The sequence below is a fragment of the Nicotiana tabacum genome, chromosome 8 (assembly GCF_000715075.1).
Source record: "Nicotiana tabacum cultivar K326 chromosome 8, ASM71507v2, whole genome shotgun sequence".
NCBI lineage: Eukaryota > Viridiplantae > Streptophyta > Magnoliopsida > Solanales > Solanaceae > Nicotiana > Nicotiana tabacum.
This window is the reverse complement of record NC_134087.1, coordinates 66,824,189-66,846,119: the sequence shown is the minus strand read 5'-3', so window position 1 is coordinate 66,846,119 and position 21,931 is coordinate 66,824,189. Positions and strand designations below refer to the sequence as shown.

Below are 21,931 nucleotides of genomic sequence, written 5' to 3'. Positions count from 1 at the left end.
ATTTTCTCTACCTCTGCCATGTGGTAATCAAACTTCTCAACTGTGTATGCTTTGGCCATAACAAAGAATATGTCTTTGAGCAACAAATGTTTTTTTTGTAATTTTTTTTACATTATTCCATAGATGTCATATGCAGACACAATGAGGTACTTGTGGATACAATGTTGCCGCTGCATTTTCAATGCCTTCATGCCTATCCGAGACTATGCAAATTCCATCCCTTTCCCTAAATGCATCCTTGAATCTCACAAAAAACCACTCCCAGGAAGCATTATTCTCTGAATCTACTATGGCATATGCGAGTGGTAGGATATTACCTGCTGGATCTTGTGTTGATGCTATCAATAATGTTCCTTTATATGCCGATTTAAGAAAGGTTCCATCTACAACAACAACCGGTTTGCAATACTGCCATCCTTTTATAGACGGATATAGTGCAACGAAAGCATACATGAACAATTCTTCCTCTGTTTTTTTCAAACTTACCACCGACATAGGATTTTTAAGAACCAGCATATAAAATTAGCTTGGCAGCTTTTCATATGATTCGCTCGGGTTCCCTCTCAGTACTTGAACTACATATTCTTTCGATCTCCATGCTTGCATATATGTCATCTGAAGACCATACTGCTTGTTCATGTCTCCAATTATGTCATTAGGAGTGTATATTGTTTTTGGGTCTTTATACTTGTCTATCAGAAGACTGCCGATGAGTTTTGCAGTAGCTTGACGTTGTGCGTAAGATCTGTCTTTCATGGGGCATGAGTGCACTTTGCTGAAATTTCTAACCTTGAAAACGTTTGCTCTTTTCAGGCTCGAAGACTTAAAATACCAATCACAGTTGTTGTTGATGCATACTAGGCAGTACCTACGACAAGGATGTAAACTTTTCCATCAATAAACAGAGCGACATGAAATACAATGATATATAGTGATACACACTGCCATCAACAATACTAGATGAAAAAATACAACGACTATACAGTACTAGACGATGACAATCACAACTTAAAAGTGTACAACCACATACTTACAAACAACAACTTATTTTCTACATAATTATGCTTCTAACATCAACTACGATATACATTGAGATACATAATTATACAATAAATATTTTGATACCTGCTTTCAGTTGATCTATGCACCTTAAACTGAAATTTTTCCTTTACTGCCAAGTGCCTCATGACTTTGATTATCGTTGCCTTGTCTTTAGAAATTTGACCTTCTTCTACATCTATGTGTTGGGGGTCAGTTATTATTGTATTTTCATCAGATTCTGTATCATTCTCTCCATCCCCAAACTCGATCATCTTAATTGTATCGCCATTGTATCTCTCCTTTACAACTAAGCTTTGTGCATATTCTGAGGAAATCGTAGCAGAATTGAATTGTAGCAGATTGTCAATATCCTTTTCACTCGATGTTTTACAAAGGGGATACATTGTAAATTCTGAGCTTTTTTTTTCAGCTCAAGATATACACATACACCCATACTATTGTGTATCACTATTGGCGGAGAACTGTTTTGGATAGTGTATTTGATTTCAATATCATTCGATGAAGTATCTATCATAAGTTGTTTCGAAATCACGTCTACAAAATCTTCAAAACTTATATTTGTAGTAACTATTACAGCATCTACATTATAATCTACAAAGCTGTTGTCAACATTCCATCGACCACCATACTGAATGAAAATTGGTAAATTTGCCATTGAAGTAGCTGAAATTAGGTCAAAACTCACTAATTCCTGGATTGATTTTGATTGCAGTTCGTAGTTCCTTCTACACAGAAATTGCAAAAGCTGTATCTACACAAAAATTGCGAAGGTATATAGTGAAATTGATCGATTTTGAGTGAAATTTGGAGCTCATTTTGAGAATTTTTTGAGAGAGAATGCCGTGATTTATAAAGGTAGAGAATGTCGTGATCTGTTAAATTGATACGCTTGAAAAAACAGGGAAGGAAGGAAGATCTTTAGCGTGATTCTCGGATAGAAGAATCCTTCATTACATGTATCTCTAATTTTGGGCTACCTTGGGTAAGTGTCTGATTTTGGGCTAGAGGTTGGTAAGTTTGTATTTAAATTGGCTATTTCTGTACTTTTCCCATAAAACTAATCAAACATAATTATTCCAAGCTTGTCACGACCCGGATTTCTCACCCTCAGGAGCCGTGATGGCACCTACTAATACGAGCTAGACAAGCCAATTAATTGCACAATTTACCTTTTTACCTATTTTATATTCATTAACAATTTCGAAGTAATAACATTTAAACAACAGAATTTAACATAAGCGGAAGAAAAACAATAAGTTATCTGAATATGAATATCTAATACAACTGTTTGAGTCTCGACTACCCAGAACTGGTGTCACAGTTTCACAGACGGTCTAAGAATACTACAGATAAAGGGTCTGAAAGAAATAAATACAACACTGTCTCTAGAAATGCATGAAAGAAACAAGAATATTAGATAGAAGGAGACGCCAAGGCCTTCGGATGCCTGCAGGACTACCTTGGATCTCCGCGTGGACTGAAGGTAGCCTCCACACTACGGTCCAAAAGCTGCTCCGGGATCTGCACATAGTGCAGAGTGTAGTATCAGCACAACCGACCCCATGTGCTGGTAAATGTCTAGCCTAACCTCGGCGAAGTAGTGACGAGGCTAGGACCAGACTACCAAATAAACATATGCAGTTATATAATATACAAAGGGAAGTAAAGCAGAAATAAACAAATAAAGATGGGAGTGGGAAACATGCTTCGGGAATAACAGGTAAAAATAGAATATCAAGAAAATTATAAAGGAATCAACATCCAACCACTAACAAGAATAAGGAAAACAAAGGTAGATTTCACTTTCTTTCCACATCTCGTTGCAGGCGTGCAACCCGATCCCATTTCTTGTATCTCGTGGCAGGCGTGCCACCCGTTCCCATTTCATGTATCTCGTGGCAGGCGTGCCACCCATTCCCATTTCACTTATCTTGTGGTAGGCGTACCACCCGCTCCTATTTCATTATATCTTATGGTAGGCATACCACCCGCTCCTATTTCATTATATCTTATGGTAGGCGTACCACCCGCTCCCAGTTACAAGCTAACAATAATCACAAGGAATTTCGGCAAGGGAACAAGAGCAATATAACAACTTTCCGGTAAGGGAACAATGATATCTCAACAACATCCCGGCAAGGGAACAATAATATCTTAACAAACATCCCGGCAAGGGAACAATACTATCAAAACAACCATCCCGGCAAGGGATCATTAATATCAAACAAACATCCCGGCAAGGGAACAATGGTGATAATAACATATGAAGCGTAATAAACCACAACGGAATCATAACAATTATAATACAAGACTCACGGGCATGCTTGACACCAACGTATAGATACTCGTCACCATGCCTATACGTCGTACTCCACAATTAACATGTAGTAAATAAGACGCAACGCCTAATCCCTCAAGCTAAGATTAGACAAAACATTTACCTCGATGCCACGAATACAACTCAAGTTTCAATTATAGCTTTACCCCTTGATTCCACCGCCAATTCTCTCGTATCTAGTCACAAGTTACTTAATTATATCAATAAACGCTAAATGAATCAACCCCAATGCATAAAAATGAGTTTTTCTAAAGTTTTGCCCAAAAAGTCAAAAAATCGCCCCTGGGCCCACATGGTCAAAACCTGAGGTTCGAACCAAAACCCGATTACCCATTCCCCCACGAACCCAAATATATAATTTGTTTTGAAATCGGACCTCAAATCGAGGTCCAAATCCCCAATTTTTGAAAACCTAGGTCTAACCCAAAACACCCAATTTCCCTTATGAAAATCATTGATTTTAAGTTGAAATCATGCTAAAAGATGTTAATGATCGAAGAAAACTAGTTAAAAACGACTTACAACTGATTTGGAGAAGAAGAAGCCTTTGAAAAATCGCTCTAGTGTGTTTATGTTTTGAGAGGATATGAAAAATTGGTTTAAAATCATCTAAGTATAAAAGTTGCAGGCCTCAGGTATGTGAATTGCGAACAATTGCGAACCTCGACCTCTGCTGGCTTGGGAATTGCGAAGGGAAGTTGGGAAATACGAACTGGGAATAGCGAAGGGAGGTTGGGAAATGCGAACTGCGAATTGCAAAGGGAGGTTGGGAAATGCGAAGCCTGCAGGCCTGCAATTCCTTAAGTCCAAAATTTCACCCCACGGCCTATCCAAAACCCACCCGAGCTCTCGGAGCTCCAAGCCAAACATGCACACCACCCTAAAAACAACATACGAACTCGCTCGTGCATTCAAATTACTAAAATAATATCAACAACTATGAATTAAACCTCAAAATCAATAAAATTTTCCCAAAACTTCTTTAAACATCAAAATTTGCATTTAAGGTCTGAATCACGTCAAACGGATTCCGTTTCTTACCAAACTTCACAGAATTATCTAAAATCACATATAAGACATGTACCGGGTGCCAGAACTAAAATACGGGCCTGATACCAACATGTTCTAATCAAAATTCATTTCCAAACCTTATAAACAATTTCAGAAAATAATTTTCTTCAAAAATTCATTTCTCGGGCTTGGGACCTCGGAATTCAATTCCGGGCATACGCCCAAGTCCCATATTTTCCTACGGACCCTCCGGGACCGTCAAATCACGGGTCCAGATCCGTTTACCCAAAACGTTGACCGAAGTTAAATTAATTCATTTTATAGTCAAAATTTATCATTTTTCACATATTTTCACATATAGGCTTTCCGACTACACGCTCGGACTGCACACGCAAATCGAGGTGATGCTAAAAGAGGTTTTAAAGTCTCGGAATGCAGAATTTCATTTTAAAACAAGTGATGACCCAACAAAGCTTCACACTATTGGGCTCGTGCTTGCCCGGGCCATCACTTACTAGTATTATAGAAGAGCCACGGTTTCGACCTGGCTCCTTCTTGTCAATAAAATTAAAGCTAAGGGTAATTGCGACTTTTAATACACTCATGTGAGACGTGTCTTCCTGAAATCTGCCACGTTTTCTATATTATTCCCTTCCTAATCAAACTTCTCGATCTTTCCTCTGAAATCTCCTTTTCAGATATTACGCTTTTTTCTCTATCATCAAGATTGAGAGAGGATCAAGTGCACTAATTAGCTATAGCTAATAGGAATTGCAAGGTTATTTTGTTATCTTCCTCTTCTGTTGTTCGGTTCCTTGAACCTCTTCTCCTTGGAGCTCGAACTGGCTCTATTCTTATCTCCTTTGCTCATCACTGATTTATCTGTTAGATACTTGAATGGGAAATTGATGATGGGCACCAAGGCTTTTTTGTTCTCGATTGCGGTGAGTTCGACTTTTAAAAAAAAAAAAATCTTTATTTAGGAATTTTTATAATTATTTCTTGAGGCCTTTACATACCAGGCTACATGTATTTGCTTAAAACCAGTCGCTTACCGCTTACGCTGATGAAATTCTTTTTATTTGTTTATATGCTTTTGGAAATATTAGCATGCAATTCTTTTTCCGAGTACAACCATTATCTTTGTTTTTTTGCCGGGAGTGTTTGTATTAGATTTATTTTACAAAGTTTGTAGTTTTTTTGATCAAAAAATAAATATTATTGACTGATACTTTTTCTTTTAATATACTAGTCTCTATGTACCTGCTTTGCAGGTAAATATTTAATCAATTATTTATATGAATTTTTTAATATAGCAATTGAAGTGAAAAATCGAAGAGGCAAAAATCGTTTTAATACTTGAAGTCAAAATGCAAATATAAGTAATTTAGTTAAGTTAATTAGATAGTATATCTATTTATATCATAGAAATATGTAGTGAGATCGTATCTTATCTAATACTTTCTTTATAGATGATATTTTGGGTGTATTTTCCCTTTTGATTCTTTGGTTACTCCATCTTGATCTATTTACGACATTAATTTTTCTCCGAAAAGTAAAATATATAGGTATTCGTGTGAGAAAACATATAGCGACAAATACAATCTAATTTTTGGGATTGCTAACCCCTGTGCTTTAATATTTATTGTTTAAATCATAATTAAAACTTCCAATTGTAAAGCTAAATCCAAGCATTCTATGAACTCGGCAAGAATCATGAGCTCCTAGTTTGGATACAAATTGCTTTACATCTTTCTTCTGTTATGCTTTGCCGTTGATTTGAATCGGGAATAATAAAAGGGTATTACTTGGGCATAATCATGAGCTGGTTTGATTTGCTTTATTTCAAGACTCTCTTAATATCCAGAAGCGGAAGACTTCCAATTTCACTTGAACACAATCATTGATTTGGATGAATTCATATTATGAGGCATAATTTTTAAGGTTTTACAATTTGACTTGAACTCTACAAATAATGAAGTACTTTTACGTTTTAGCACATTAATATTATAGAGATATCTCTAATTAATAAAGGACGTACAAGTCGATCAATATTTGGAGGATATTTTGGTCGTTCAACATTTAACGCAGAACATTCGTGCTTTTATAATAATATAGATATAGATATAGATATTGATAGATATAGATATAAATAAATATAGATATAGATAGATAAATTAATCAATGATATATGCATGTGCATATTTTTGGGGGTGGCGAATGTAAGATATTTACACAAAATCTGGATATTACATATATGTATAGCACAATTTCTAAAATAAATATGTGAATAGTGATTATATGCCAAGCAACGAAAAAGTCGTTCTGGTTTTCACCATCTCTTTTGAAGTTTAAATTGTAGAATGCTTATGAACTTTTAACTGTAAGTATTACTTTTTCATGCTTTTCTAGAATTCATAACGTGTAGTATTATGTCCTAAAACTAATAGGATTATAAGGCTAATATCTAGAATTCAGGTTATGTTTTATTATAAGTTATTATGCTTAATATTATAAGGTTATTTTTGTAAACAGATATTGTATTCATGCTTTTATAATAATATAGATTAATTAAGTGAAAAGGAAACTTAAGAACCTATATGATAAAAAGGTGTGTATAGGCAACTTGATCGGATGTTTGCCACTGTGTACTTGTGGGCGATAATTGTGTCTCCTATCCGCTGAAGCTCCTCAGCAAAATTTAGTTTCTTTTTAAGTGAAATTGTAAAACATATGTCCATAGTATGATAGTATCACTTAAAATGTGACAATATACTTGGCGAAAAATAGTGCAATAGTGGTCAATTTACTTTTTAGCTCTGTATTTCTTGCTAATAATATATTTACGATCCAATTTCGTGATGATACAAACAACTAGCAATTCCATAAGTTGAGATGTAAAGGAATATAACTCAATACGAATGTGTTCATCTATATACTAGCCAATACTAAGTAGACTAATATGTGTCCAGCTTGTCATAATGATCGGTCAACAATGACCCGAAGTTCTGATGAAAGATTTGGGAAAGCCAATAAAAAAAACATAAAGTAAAATGAGATTTTTACCTTTACTTATTTATACAGAATATTTCACAATAGCCTATTTACTAGGACGAAAAAGAAAATGCGCTTTTGGACAAATGTGGAACTTCTCATATCAAGTAACCACAGCTTGCCTTGCTTTAATAATGTAGCCTAAGACCTTATTGAAAAAATACATTGATTTCAGTTATCTTTTTTTGAGTGCCACCGATCAACAAAAACAATGCCTACTCTTGCCTTACTGTAGTCGGGTTGTTGTAACAATGGTACATGTGACACGGAAAGACTTTAGCCTTAAGTTCCTACCATATGGCCCTTAACTTTAGATATCGTGGTTCAGTTGCAGTATATCGATAAATACATACAGGCTTGATAGTTTACATTAGTGTTTGTTTACGTTATTGTTCATTTGGGCATGCTTTTAGTTAATGAATTTCAATAATTTCTATAACCTAATAATCGCAAACCTAAACTGCGCTATTTGATTCATGAGTTGTATGTAATATGGCAAAAATGTCCATTAAATTAGATCTCAGTAGAGTTTTTACCTGGTTTATATCAAGTTGTCTTGCTCTTATGATGTTCTTGGTAAGACAAGTTTCTTCAACCTTCTTTGATGTTCTCCCTGCTATTAAAGAGTTTGTTATGTTCATAATGTGTATTGCTCACTGGTTATAACTTTTCATTGATTGATTTGTTGCACTAGAGTCTCACAGCTAACTCAAAAATAAAGTGTAACTAACTCTAATGAATCGCTTCTTAGTTGTTACTGGAGAGCAGATTTGCAGTTCTTCATGAAATCAAGTGTGAGGAGTTGTTGTTTAATGAGGAGCCAGAAAAGGTGCGATTTAAATCATGCAAGAGTTGTTCTCTCCTGTGAAATTCAAGAAGAAGAGGGAGCTAGTAATGGATAATAGGTAGCTTATATTTGAGAGGTAACAGATGAACTTCTCACTTCCAAGATAAACTATAACAAGTTTTTGTGGCTGCTTTAATTTGTAATGGAGGGTCGTATATTTTATTGAGTGGAGTATTAAAATTGTATTTTATGAAATAAGCTGATGGGTACTTATTGGTTTCACATGTATTGGAATATTATTCCTGAGGAAATAGCTGTGAGAAGGCAACCTCATGGCTTATAGAGTGTATGTCAGATAAATGAGTGATTCACATTTCTGACCTTCTGGATAGAGTATAAATTGAAGTGAGATATGTTTAAGTGATATTTTTATGTTTAATCATTTGGTGTCTAAAATACAGTTCCAAGAAGAAATTGATTGAGCTAAATGTGACCTCGTGCCAGAGGAGGTGTGACGAGATGCAATGCAATGTAATGGAAACGTCCCTTATACCAAAGTGCCTATCTAGGTTCAAGGACCTAACAAGTAGTGAGGAGTATGCAATTTATGCGTTATGTTTCTATCTTCTAAATTCTTTTTTCACTATTTTTCTACTATGTGCTTTTCAAGTGAAATATCTTGTCAAATGGAAGGCTACTGATGATGAATATGAAATTGCTACTATCTTAGCATATTGAACATGTGCACACTATGTATCTTCTCTTTAGAAGTATCTAGGTTTAGTCATTTATTGTGTTAGAAGTTTCAAAAATAGCTCCTCACCACACTCAAAACCAAAAGTTGTGACTTTTAGTTTCTTAGTTCAACAAGTCTATCAACTTTAAATGTAGCTTTACTACAGCTCCCAATAGCACGCACATGATCTGTGTGATTATCCTATAGTTATTATAGTCGTAGATTATAATATTTGCGTCTATTTTAAACTCTGTATCTATACCAGCTATTTATATCAGATTGCATCGCTTTTTAATTGCTATCATCCTTTTTCTTAAAAGGATTTGCTGGATTTGAGCTCTGAAAAGGTGGAGAACTATGAGTAGAAGTTGAAAATTTCCTACATTGAGCACGTACACCTGTGCTGCTTATGGATGTGATTGAAGCCACTTTTGCTGATGTTTTTCAAAACGGTTGATGCCACTTTTTCTGCTGCCTTTTGGATGTTGTTGTAGTTATTTTTTGCTACTGTCATATTAGGTTAGTTTACCTGTTTACTATTTTCCTATTGTAGTCCATAATTCCTGCATTACTAAGTTATTCTTCATGCTTTATTAACACGTCAATAATATCTGCAAGTTGAATATTGATATGCGAGCTAATACGCAACTTGTACAAAAATATATCTCCTTGTCTATGAACTTTTTTACATAGATCCTTTATAAAGTGTTTTACATAAATTCTTTTTTAATAGCTGGTTACATATTAGAATCTTCAATACTTTTAACTTTTAAGTTGTCACCTGCAAAGTTACTGCCTGGTGTTCTAGGTTTTTTCCTTTTTCTTCAGAATCTGGCTGATCCATTTCTCTTCATTCCCATTGTATGCTATGTGTCCTATGACTTTAATTTCAAGCTTCTTCGTCTCTCTCATGACTGCCAATTTTGTTAATATTTTTTATGCCACTAGATAATAACTATAGTATGCTACACTGATTATGGTGTGTCCATAAGATCATAAGAGCTTCAGCCTTTAGCTCATTAGCATCTGGTTCTTGGAGCTGCTTCAGATCATACCATTTTTTTTAGAGTTACCTCATAATACTGGAGTTTTTGAAGCATGCTAATTTTAATTTACTGGGTTTTGAAATCAAGGCAGTCAAGGGACGACATAGTTGTGATTTTGCTAAAACGGTAAGGGTGTATGTTACCCAAAGTTAATTATCTTATCTATCTCACTACTTACTAATAGTAGCTACCAATTTTGAGGTCGACGTGGCAAGTCTTTCTGACATGCTCCAAATATGCTAAGGTTGTATGCTAATTCTTTTCTTAAGTAGTGTGGTAGAAATAGATTAAATTTTTGAGATAAAGTTTTTTTTTTTTACAAAATACTTGCTCATTTTCTTAATTCGTTAGGAGTAACAGTTTCTTCTTTTGGTAACCTATTAGCATTGATTTTATGTTTCAGAAGCAATTGATGTACTTATTGCTTTGGTGCATGGGCGGAAATTGCAACACAAAGCATTTGTCTTATTAATGTCTCAGCTTTCATCACATTCTGAACTCTCAATAGCTTTATTTGCTATCCCCGTATTTGTCAGCTTAATTGGAATTAGATTATTTGGGGGTAATATTCCTAATTTTTAATTTGACAATTTCATTCCTTTTGTTCACTTCTTATACCAGAGTACGGCACGAGCCAATCTTAACACAAATTATGTATGGGTCCAAATTTGACCGACCACGACCTATAACGAGTATGACAAATGACCGGGTAACTCTGAACCGGCGTCCCAAGGAAGACGACCCCAAGGCGAAAGGAAAAACCGTACAACCCTTGTAGAAGTGTAAACCCATTAGGGTACATTAAGAATATTCCTGGTATTTTTGGTTTCTTACAATTGGGAAGGTTTCATCTCTAGTATATAAGGGAGACGAAAGACCTTGTAAAGGGGGACGGAGAAAAAACTTACCAATCTTGAATGAAAAGAAACTCTTCAATTTTCTTCCTTTTACCTATCATTATTTTAGAGATTATTATCTTCAGCTACGATTTATCCCTTCATCTTCGATTGATTTGTTCAAAAAGGTCTCAACATCTTTTGAGTCAAATAATTTGGCGCCGTCTGCGGGGATTTCTGTAGCTGAAATCATAGTTCTCATCTAGATTCCCGAAAGTGATAATTACTTTTCTTCAAACATCATGAAAACCAACAATGGCGGGAAAGAAAGCGAGGCTGAAGGCGGTAGCAGATGTCTCGAATAATCTCCTGAACTCCCTCAACGAAGCCGACAGAGAAGACAATGAGAATTCAACACCAAGCGCTACACCGGAGGGAGAGATCTCACCTCTTCCGCACGGGGATCTAACGATCTTACGCGAAAGGGGAACCTCAACATCCATGGCGGGGGAAGCCCCACCAGCCGTCAAAACGCTACTAGAAGAATGGTTAACGAGTGCTTTGAGCAACATGCTCGAGAAACCCACTCAAGGAGACGTCGAAGAAGTGCCACCTACAGACATCGCAGCTGCCGCCAATGAGCCAAGCGCTACACAAACATGTAACACCCGCACTGTTACTAATGCAGGTGACGATGCACTCATGGCCATCTTAAAGAAAATGGAAGAGATGGAAAATGAGAAAAAAACACTCCGCGACCAAATGAAGGAATATCAGGAGAGGGTTGACAAAATACCGGGTGCTCTGAAGCTATTACCAAAACGTGATGTGGGCCGATTCGTCGAACAGCCATACCACGAAGGGGCTGCTCTTCATCCTATTCCAAAGGCCTTTAAGATGCCACCATACTTGAAGATATATGACGGGACCACGGACCCGGAAGATCACCTAATCCATTATGTTACTGCAGTAAAGGGCAATGATCTGTCAAAAGAGCAGGTACCGTCTGTGCTGTTAAAAAAGTTCGGCGAGACTTTGACAGGGGGAGCATTGACATGGTACTCCCAGCTACCAGCGCGATCGATATCGACGTTCGAAGAGATGGGGATAAATTCGCCATCGCCTATGTAGGAGCGAAGAAGGTCGAGGCTAGAGTCAATGATATCTTCGTCGTCCGACAAACGATGGGCGAGGGACTTCGGGATTTCCTGGCCCGATTCAACAAAGTAAGGATGAGTTTACCGAACGTGTCAGAAGGGATGGCAGTGGCAGCCTTTCAAAATGGGTTAAACAGGAATGGATCAAAGGCGACCAAAAAACTTCTCAGTAGACTCATGAAGTACCCCCCAACCACATGGGAAGAAATCCACAATGCTTATTGCGCCGAGGTAAGGGCAGACGAGGATGACCTGAATGGGCCGCTTCAGCGATTAACATCAGTCCAGACCGAGACAAGGAGAGATCGACGTAACGATGGGCGAAGAGATCAACCACCATGTTTCAATCGAGAAAGGCATCAACCCTATATCCGCACATCCAACCCGTCCCCTCCACGACACGCGAACGTCATGCCACGACACATGGTACCCTTCCGAAACGAAAGAGGTATGCCTCCACTACTATCTGCTCATAATTTTTGTGTTTCCCCTTCAGAAATAGTGTACGCACTAGAAAAACTGGGCACGAAGGTGCAGTGGCTGCAAAAGATGAAATCGGATCCAAGCACTAGGAGGTCGAATGTCCTCTGTGAATTCCACCAAGAAAGAGGACACAAGACCGAAGATTGCATAGGTCTGCGACAAGAAGTAGTTAGGATGTTGAACTAGGGGTACCTGAAAGAACTGCTAAGCTATAAAGGAAGGTCCAACTTCGCTCGAGGGCGCGACCTATCTCAAAGACCTCTAAAGACACCATCACCAGCGCATACCATACAAATGATCATTGGCGGCGGCGATGATACGGTAATCAACCATGTGAAGTTCACCACCATGCATAAACTCAAACGGAAAGCCGCCCACGAACGGTATGATGACCTCGAAGATAGTATCATCTTCGATAAGTCAGATACCGATGGTTTGTCTTTCCCTCACTATGATGCTTTGGTTATAACTTTACGCATCGCTGACACCGATGTAAAAAGAATCATGGTAGATGACGGAAGTGGCGCGTGTATTGTTCACCCGCGAGTTCTCATGCAAATGAGGCTCGAGGATAAAATAATACCGCATTGCATAACACAAACGAGTATTAATAATGCAGTAGAGCGGACATCCGGAGAAATAGTGCTACCTGTCCTAGTAGGAGGGGTCACCCTGGAAATAACATTCCACGTCATGAATCAAGAAACAGCCTACAACACCATCATAGGGCGACCATGGATACACGCCATGCGAGCCGTCCCCTCAAGCTTCTATCAAGTGATCAAATTTCCCACCCCATGAGGGATATTCAGCATCCGAGGCGAGCCACGTACCGCCCAAGAATGCTACTGGATCGCCCAATATTGCACACACACCAAACAGCTAAAAGGGGCAAGCGCGGAAGCATAGCAGTCAGCCATGTCCGGCACCAAACCCGACATACAAGTAGAGGCCATCAAAGATTCGGACATTGTAGAAGCATGCAAAGCAACCGTAGAAGATCTTGATCCCGTCCAGTTAGATAACACCGACTGCACCAAGAAGGCTTATGTTGGGCACAACCTATCGGAGCCAGGTGAGTATCGTGAGTTTTTAACTAACAACGCCGATTTATTTGCTTTTGCCCACTCAGATATGCCAGGAATCCCAAGGGAAATAGCCACACACAAGCTAAATGTCGATCCACTTTATCCACCGGTACGACAAATGAGGAGAAAGTTCAATGCCGCAATCAATGAGGCGGTCAGCGAAGAAGTTGATAAATTACTCGCCAACGGTTCCATCAGAGAATCGAAATACCCCAATGGGTCACCAATGTGGTCATGGTCAAAAAGAAGAACGGGAAGTGGCGAATGTGTGTCGACTTCACCGATTTGAACAAAGCATGCCCGAAGAACTCTTTCCCGTTACCCCCACAACGACCAACTTATTGATGCAACAGCGGGGCACGAACTACTGAGCTTCTTGGACGCGTACTCCGGTTATAATCAAATTCTAATGGCTGAAGAAGATCAAGAAAAGACCACTTTCATCACTCACCAAGGTACGTACTGCTACAAGGTGATGCCGTTCGGGCTTAAGAATGCAGGGGCCATGTATTAAAGGTTGGTCACCAAAATGTTCAAAGAACAACCCGGTAAGACAATGGAGGTTTACATTGATGACATGCTAGTGAAGTCAGCAAAGAAAGAAGATCACATTGGTCATCTGAAGAAAGCCTTCGAAATACTAAGGCAGTACGGAATGAAACTGAATCCCAAAAAGTGCGCCTTTGGCGCGACTTCTGGAAACTTCCTCGGTTTCCTAGTGTCACAAAGGGGAATCGAGGTCAACCCAGATCAAATCAAGGCCATCGATGCAATACCGGAAATATTGACCAGCAAAAAGCAGGTGCAGAAGTTAACGGGACGAATAACCACCCTATCAAGGTTCATTTCGCTATCCTCGGATAGATGCCATAAATTCTTCAATGTACTAAGGAAAGACCACGGGTTGCAATGGAACGATGAATGCATCGACACCCTGAGAAAGCTGAAAACGTATCTATCCTCGCCACCACTGCTCGTCAGAGCAGACCAAGGTGAATGCCTACATGTGTATCTAGCAGTTTCCGAAGTTGCGGTAAGCGCCATCTTGGTCCGTGAAAATAAAGGTACGCAGTCTTCGATTTACTAAGTCAGCAAAACTTTAATCGATGCCGAGACGAGGTACCCTCACCTTGAAAAACTAGCTCTGGCATTTGTCATAGCTTCACGGAAGCTTAGACCGTACTTCCAATGTCACCCCATAAAAGTGGTGACAACCTTCCCCCTAAGGGGTATCCTACAAAAACCTGAACTATCTGGTAGACTAGCCAAATGGGTTATAGAACTAAGCGAGCACGACATAACGTACCAACCATGAACTGCCATCAAGTCGCAGGTGCTCGCAGACTTTCGCTGATTTCTGCACGAAAATATTGCCCGAGGTAGAACAGGAAGCACTCTGCTCTTCTACACATATCGACCTGTAGGTCCTCTACACCGGTGGTGCCTATAATGCCTCGGGATCGGGACTGGGACTCGTCCTCAAGGTCCCTACAGGCGAAGTAATTCGACAGTCCATACGATACCCCGAGATGACTAACAACGAGGTCGGGTATGAAGCTGTGATTGCAAGTTTGAAGTTAGCCCTCAAATATGGCGCTCGACGACTCGTCCTCCACTGCGACTCCCAACTCGTGGTGAATCAGGTCACCGGGACTTTCCAAATCAAAGAGCAGAGGCTACAAAGATACCAGTCATAAATCCACAAACTACTGCCAGAATTTGATGAATGCCGCCTCGACCAAATACCCAGGGCGCAAAATATCGAAGAAGATGGCCTCGCCAAACTAGCTGCGGCCACCAAGAATATCAACAAAGAAAACGTGGTCACCCTCCTTCATTCCGCAATAGACCACGTCGAGGCAGCCCGGTATAGCCTAGTAAATGGCGATCTCTACAAAAGAACGTTTGGCGGCCCTCTAGCCAAATGTCTTGGGCCACATCAAACAAGGCAAGTGCTGGAAGATGTACACGAAGGGCACTGTGGCACCCACACAGGAAACCGTGCCCTCGTCCGATGCCTCATTCGCGCCGGATACTACTGGCCTACAATGAAAAAAGAAGCCGCCGACTATGTCAGGAGATATGAACAATGCCAAAAGTACGCCCCTATGATACACCAAGCAGGGGAGCTCCTTCATTCCGTTACTTCGCCATGGCCGTTCATAAAGTGGGGAATGGACATAGTTGGCCCCCTCCCAGCAGGACGAGGTAAGGTACGCTTCCTTTTGGTTTTAACTGACTACTTTTCTAAATGGGTGGAAGCAGGTGCATACTCTCAGATACGCAAGCAGGAGGTCGTCGCCTTCATATGGAAAAACATTATATGCCGTTTTGGCAACCCCGAAGAAATCAGCTGTGACAACGGACCTTAGTTCATCGGAAAAAGAATGACAAAGTTTTTCGAAAAGTGGCGCATCAAACGAATACTCTTCAGGACATACCACCCAGCCGCCAATGGTCAAGTCGAATCCTCCAATAAAGTAATATTGAACATATTGAAAAAGAAGCTTGGGGAAGCTAAAGGGCTATGGCCTGAGCTACTACCGGAAGTATTATGGGCATACCGCACTACGCCAAAAACCAACACAGGAGAAACACCATATTCACTGGTCTATGGGACCGATGCAGTCATACCCGTCGAGGTCGGGGAGCCTAGTTTGAGATACTCCAACGAGAGCAGAATAGGCAACGATGAAAGCAGGCTACAAGATCTGGATGAAGTTGAAGAACGAAGAGACACGACCCACATAAGAATGGTAGCCCAGAAGTAGCAAGTAGAAAGATACTACAACAAGAGAGCCAAGGTGCGACCACTCAAAGTTGGCGACTACGTCCTCAAGACCAAAACACAAGCGTCAAAAGACCCTAATGAAGGAAATTGGGAACGAACTGGGACGGACCATACAAAATCGTAGCAGCAGCAAATAAAGGAGCGTTCCAGCTAGAAACAATGGAAGGAAAACTACTCCAAAACAACTGGAACGTCGCCTATCTCAAGTACTTCCACTTCTAAAAGAAGGTGTCACCTAAGTCGTACTCTTTTTCCCTCACCCGGTTTTTGTTCCAATCGGGTTTTCCCGAGAGTTTTTTAACGAGGAGGCAAGGGGGACACCTTAAGGAGCGACATGCTGTTCATTACCTCGACCCGTCGATATGACCTCCGGATCGAAGTAATGAAGGGACTACATATACATAATCAAATCTCCATTGTATGTACGGAATCAAATCTCCATTGTATGTACGGAATCAAATCTCCATTGTAAGTACGAAATCAAATCTCTATTGTATCTATGGAATCAAACCTCCATTGTATGTGTAGAACCAGATCTCCACTAGTCGACATGTGACGTCTCCTTACGGGAATACAATCAAATCTCCAATAATGTAAGTTCCACCTCATTCGAACCACGACGGAAGCAACATCCCAATGTCCAAGGCCATCGACGATAATGTAAGTTCGACCTCGTTCGAACCACGACGGGATTCTACTTCGACGACAGTTTGAAGCAACATCCCAATGGCCAAGGCCATCGCCGATAATGTAAGTTCGACCTCGTTCGAACCACGACGGGATTCTACTTCGATGACAGTTCGAAGCAATATCTTCGACCTCGTTCGAACCACGACGAGATTCTACTTCGACGACAATTCGAAGCAACATCCCAGTGGCTAAGGCCATCGCCAATAATGTAAGTTCGACCTCCCAATGACCAAGGCTATCGACGATAATGTAAGTTCAACTTCGTTCGAACCACGATGGGATTCTAATTCGACGACAGTTCGAAGCAACATCCCAGTGGCTAAGGCCATCGACGATAATGTAAGTTTGACCTCGTTCGAACCACGACGGGATTCTACTTAGACGACAGTTCGAAGCAACATCCCAATGGCCAAGGCCATCGACAACAATGTAAGTTCGACCTCGTTCGAACCACGATGGGATTCTACTTCGACGACAATCCGAAGCAACATCCCAATGGCCAAGGCCATCGACAACAATGTAAGTTCGACCTCGTTCAAACCACGACGGAATTCTACTTCGACGACAGTCCGAAGCAACATCCCAATGGCCAAGGCCATCAACGACAATGTAAGTTCGACCTCGTTCCAACCACGATGGAATTCTACTTCGATGACAGTTCGAAGCAACATCCCAATGGCCAAGGCCATCAACAACAATGTAAGTTCGAACCACGACGGGATTCTACTTCGACGACAGGTCGAAGCAGCACCCCACTGGCCAAGGCCATCGACGAAAACATAAGTTCGACCTCGTTGGAACTACGACGTGATCCCGCCTCGATGACAGTTTGAAGCAACATCCCAATAGCCGAGGGCGTCAACGATATCATGTGTGCGATGAATGCAAGAACAAAACAAGCCGACAAAAGTAAATTTTACATTACAGCAAAACATCATTTACACTGGCCCCTACAAACGGGCCCAAGTACGACCCGTGCAAAAATCCCTAAACAAAAGCAAATACAAACTAAGACTACACATCATCCCCAGCGGGGTAAGAGTCTTCGTACCACGAATATGAAGCAAGGCAATTCGCATCATCAGAGTTGAAATCATCCTCGTCAAGTGTGAGGGGGTTGTACCCGCATGACTCACTAGCTGCACGAGCTTCGGCGTGCACAACCTGAACCTCCGCCTCAGTAGCCCTTCCCTCGGAGTGAAAAGCCTTATACATATCAAGCCGAGCCTCCACATGGACCCACAACTCGTATAAACGACGGGGCACAACCGGATCGGCTGAGGCGCGAGACGTAGAAGGCTGAGAACGTCGACGCGCATCCTCCGCCCTCAGCGAGGCCATTTGTCCGTTTAGTGTGGTCAGCTCCGCCTCCAGTTTTTTGACACGCCCTTCGAGCCCTGCCACCCGACGACCAGAGGCTTCCTTCTCCTCAGTCAACTCGGATCTAGAAATGCGGAGGGCATCTTCTAAAGATATCGATTCAGAAATAGCTGCCGCCAACTTATCAGCGCTAACGTTCAGCTCGCCCTTAAGCCCCTCAATCCTCGCTACCTTAGTACTCAACCCAGTGGTCAAGTCGGCCACCTTCGCTTGTAAGTCGGCATTCTCAGCCGTCACCCCCCACCCCCCTGCTCAACTCGAGCTCGTCCTCCTTCGCCTTAAGGGAGGCCTCCAACTCACTGTTACGGGCGACAACCTTCATGAGCTCTTTATCCCTATCCCTCAGCTCCTCAATCTTGCGCTCCAACTGGTCCTCCCGCTGCTTGATCCCCTCACGAAAAACTTGAAACTCAGGGTCCTAATGATAAATGTCGGCCATCACTCGGTGCTTAGCCCGATACTGATGATATTTGGACGACATCTTCTCATAAAAGGCCCTTACGTATCCTCTCTCGACGCTCTCTCTCTACCTCCATGACGAGGGTCTGACAAAAAAGAAGGGAAGAGGTCAGAAACAAAGTATAAAATGACGATTATCGCACCAACCCAACAACGAAAAGAGAAGGAAAGGCACCTACCTGCAGGGCCATACCAGCGACCTTCTGAGATAACTCCACGTCGCTCATCGCCCTAAGCATCTCGCTTTCAGGAGCTGCACATAGAGGAGCTAGGGCCGATGCCACTTGCTCGCTGTTCAGTAGCAAGTTGTAGTTCCCCGGAACGACCACATGACGGTCGGATCCGTCCATCCTAACCTCCACATGGGTATGGTGACCCACAAATTCATTAACATCCTCTAGGTCGATATCCGAACCTGAGTCGTACACGATGCCCCCCAACGTTGGACGACGCACCACCCTCAACAGAGCGCACTGAACTAACTCCTGGGCCAATGCCCTCCACTTGGGGAGATCTCCCCGACAAAATGGCATCGACCATGAACACAGGCACAGGGGATGTCCGGGACGCCTCGCTGCCATCAACGTCCGTAGCCACGCCTTTCTCTAGCTCAAGCCTCCTCATTTTCCTCGACAACGGCTCGTCCCCGTTAGAGGATTCATCCAAAGGATGTGCGGCCGGTACCGAAGAAACCTCTTCCCTCGCGGCCACGACTCGAGACGGATCCCCCAATTGGATAGGTTGAGGACGACCCTCTCGAATAGACTCACTCAAGACAAACTGCGTATCTGCAGTGGTAACGGCTTGTTGAAAAGAGGGGACTGGCGCCCTCCACCTGGAAGCACCTCGACCTGTCATCATAGAAGTTCGTACTATTAAGTAAGGTCGCATGGCTAAAGAAGTAATAAGTAAGACGTTTACCTGAGGAAACTTTACGGCCATAACGCTGCACGAAGTCGGGCCAAGTTCGAGTTTCTGCTGCATGAGGCAACAGGCGGGCTACCCAATCTCTGATACCCGCAATGGGGCGAGGTGGACGACCTATAGATGCAAAACGGCAAGTGAATAAGCTTTATAGTAAATACAGAAGAGAGAGGAACATAACGAATGACGACACTTACGAGCTCCATTCCACCACTCCGGAAATCTGGCGGAGTCAACAACGACGTGCTCGGTCTTGACAAAGAAGTACTTGTGCCAGAATTTGCGGCTCACCTGGTCGTCTGTTCCAACCACCAGCCCTTCGTACCACGAAGCCTCAAATGTACCATGGTACCCCTGAGGAAACTAGGCGTGAACAGGTGCAAAAGGTGGTGGACAGAAACGCTAAACTCCCCCAACTCTACATACTTAGTCAATAGCAGAAGCACCTTGAGCGTGTATGGCGAAAGTTGTGCGGGGCAAACTTGGTAAAATCTGCAGAATTCTTCCGCTAAGGGGAGTAGAGGAAAGGTATAACCGATCATAAAAGGATACTCATAGAAAGCACAGTATCCAAGTCTGTGGACGTCCACGTAATCTCTCCCCGCTGGAATCATTTCTATATGAGCAGGAATGCCATACTTTATACGAAGGGCATCAATATGGACCTGCTCCGTCTCAGAAAATACGGGGTTCGGGGTAGGAGGTGGATCTTTGAGGAAGTCACTCCGGGATGAGGGGTTCCTCGGTAGTAGCTCCTCTACTGTAGGAAGGCTGTCACTCTCTTCTACCACCACATCTCCGATGTCAAAAGGAGGCACCGTGGATGACGGGGTGGCTTCAGGAACCTCTTCGCGATAATGACGAGACCTCGGCATAATATCGTTTAAAGGAGTATCAACACAAAAGGAGGAAGGAAGAAGAAGCTTCAGTTGAGGAACGAAAGAAATATAGAAGGATATGAGAGCAAGAGGGAAAGAGAGAGAGAGGTCTTCAAGAGAGGAATGGCTAAAGTTTTTCAAAAAATCAAATCCTCCACCTATTTATAGGATTGGGAGGCGCCAGAATCGAGGCGACAGGCTTCGAAATAGCACAAGAATCGAAGCACCAAGCCGTTACCCCCCTCGAAAACCTGCGTGATGATGACACACGTAAGGCTGACATCACTTCCCGGAGAAGTGTACCACACGACATTTTGCTGAGCATGACGACCATCTCCCATTGGCCACGTCATAATGTTCCCACAGGTCAAATTTCTCTAGGAGAATGCATGAAGTCCGTTCATTGAGGACGCATCCGGTCGCGATCTCGACAAGCGGAGGGACTAATTGTATGGGTCCAAATTTGACCGACCATGACCTATAACGAGTACGACAAACGACCGGGTAACTCCGAACCGGTGTCCCAAGGAAGACGACCCCAAGGCGAAAGGAGAAACCGTACAACCCTAGTAGAAGTGTAAACCCATTATGGGACATTAAGAATATTCCTGGTATTTTTGGTTTCTTACGATTGGGAAGGTTTCCTTTCTAGTATATAAGGGAGACAAAAGACCTTGTAAAGAGGGACAGAGAAAAAACTTACCAATCTTGAATGAAAAGAAACTCCGTAATTCTCTTCCTTTTACCTATCATTATTCTAGAGATACCAATTTTGAATGAAAAGAAGCTCTGTAATTCTCTTCCTTTTACCTATCATTATTCTAGAGATTATTATCTTCAGTTACGATTTACCCCTTCATCTTCGATTGATTTATTCAAAAAGGTCTCAACATCTTTTGAGTCAAACAAACTACATTTGACACTTCTACACTTCTTTCTCTCTCTTTCTTCGTACTCTTCCTCCGTTTAATGGTGCATTAGCTATTAATAACCATGTGAGATTTAAGTTACTTGCAAAATTTGTGGCCTTTTTGCAAGAAGAGAGCTTTTTATGTATACGGTTGAGAGAGGTGCTGATATTGATGCACACATTGATGAGAATATTGAGTACAAGTATTTGTATTGGCATAAATTGTTACTTTCATATTATACGGTGATTGACATTTGATCATTATTTATTGCTTTTACAGGTGCCTACATTGCTGTTATCT

At 41.4% G+C, this 21,931-nt stretch overlaps 1 long non-coding RNA gene across 6 annotated transcripts; it reads left to right on the top strand.

The window, feature by feature from the left end:
* Nucleotides 1–5,068: 5,068 nt before the first annotated feature.
* On the top strand, nt 5,069–21,931 carry LOC107810816 (uncharacterized). 6 transcript variants are annotated; one of them, XR_012694024.1, is made up of 4 exons: nt 5,069–5,355; nt 8,217–8,848; nt 9,309–9,507; nt 21,911–21,931. It is a non-coding gene; the product is annotated as an uncharacterized LOC107810816 (long non-coding RNA). The 6 variants fall into 6 exon arrangements; XR_012694022.1 differs by lacking the exon at nt 21,911–21,931 and adding an exon at nt 10,656–10,984; XR_012694023.1 differs by lacking the exon at nt 21,911–21,931 and adding an exon at nt 10,438–10,640.